Here is a 1,983-nt window from a genome sequence, read left to right on the forward strand (position 1 = left end):
GTCCCTCCTTCCTTCCTTCATTTCTTCTTTCTTTCTTTCTCTGGCTTACTTCACTTAACATAATTTTCTCTAAGCTAACATAACAATTTTTAATAGCATAGATTTTCTCCAAGCCTAGTCCTGGCCATGTTCCTCTACGCTCTGGTCTGCCTATTAGCCACATGCAAATTTAACATGGCAGTGACTCAACTTCAATTACAAATAAAGATAAAGCACTAAAGAATGGCGGGATAACATGAGGGAAAGAGCCCGGGTTTGTTAGTGACTGAGTGGATCAGGGCAGCCTATTGACCTGGACTGCTCACTTCAGACTATCAGGTGAGAGAAATAAATTTGTGTTCTTTAAGCCACTCGGTTATTGCTAATTCTCTTTATTGCAGCAGCATAGCCTAAATAATGCACACTAATTTGACTAGATTCCATGAGAGAAGAAATAGATCCAGATACTGTCGCAGGTTAATAGATTCAAGTTAATCCATTTATACATGGGTCTTACTCTTCCCCATAATGACATTAGTCTTGATGATGTGTTCTTTCCTGCCTTCCTACCTAGTTCTTTCACATTTAGACCATATTTGGCTCTGCCTCTAATTAGTGCTTGCTCTATTTACTTGTGCTTTCTCTCATTATAATACTATTACCATAAGTTGGGTTAGGGCTAATAACTATTGCCAGACGACTGGGAGAAGCATATGTACATTACAATTTTGCGAGAGATATTTAACTTGACTTGGTTGGTTTCCTTGTGCATTCTTGATTACCTTTACTCTTGTGATTAAAAGAGTCCAGAGTATTCCACAATCTATCTGTTTTCTATTTTTGTTTATTTTTTTCTATCTGTAATGATTACACTGATGAAAATACCAACTAAATGACTTGATGCTTTTTTCTATATTTAATATATATAGTGCATATTTTTCTAATATATATTTATACTATATATCACTTTTATATTTATTGCACAATATATTAAACATATATTTATACTATATATTATTTTTATATTTTTCCATGTAGTATATTTCCCCTCTTATTTCCTGACCAACACTTCCTCATTTTACAGAGGAGTAAGCTGAGATAAAGAGGGGATAATTAGTTCAGGTGATTTTGAATAGCTGCTAAGTGGAGGAGCCAGTTCTCAAACTTGGCTCTGTGACAAGTTTATGTTTGTTTTGTTTTCTAAATAATGGAATGAGGTGGTACAGTGGAAATAGAAGTGGAGTCAAGAACTTGAGGGAAGAAGGGGGCATAAAAGAACAACAAAGAAAAGTAAAGGATAAAGACATATTGTAGGCATGTGGGGAAACTGGCCTTGTTTTAGATGATCTAGATTGCAGGGTTGAGAGGCCTCACTGAAGTGATTGTTCTCAAATATATCAAAACTGGAAGAAAATTTTGTTGCCAGAACTCGTTGAGCATTCCTGATTATCTGAATGGATTAACTTCCTAAGTCCAGATTGCAGGTAAGTGTCCTGGTGTCAGCTGCGGAGTGATAAAGTATGTGACTGTGTGTATTTGGAGGCCCTGCTCTGGGCATAGGTATCCTTGACACAAATAAGAATATCTTTACTGCATCTTGCTAATTTCCAAGATGAAAGCATTAAGAGAAGAAATTTTTCCTAGTGACTGGCCATAGTCTGGCTCTTATTTTACCTTAGTTGCAGATTCATTTACGTCTTTATTGTCTTCTTGTTTCTCTTTAATTGATCTCCCTGTATCCTCCCTATGTAAATTTTTTCACATACTCGTACTAATTAGAATATGTGAAGTAATACACTTCGTACACTAAGGTGGTATTAGTGAACTCACGAAAAAGGAGACCTGTACAAGAAGCACTAAGAAAAAAAATGACAGTTAAAAAATCTAAGAGCAGGACTCTGCATTAGAGGGATGGAGAGAGAAGACTCTACTGCTCATCTCTCCTTCAAAGACAGACAAAACATTTTGACAAAAAAAAAAAAAAAAAAAAAAAAAAAAAAAAGG

Source organism: Galeopterus variegatus, unplaced genomic scaffold (assembly GCF_000696425.1).
Source record: "Galeopterus variegatus unplaced genomic scaffold, G_variegatus-3.0.2 Scaffold1041, whole genome shotgun sequence".
In the NCBI taxonomy this organism is placed as follows: Eukaryota; Metazoa; Chordata; class Mammalia; order Dermoptera; family Cynocephalidae; genus Galeopterus; species Galeopterus variegatus.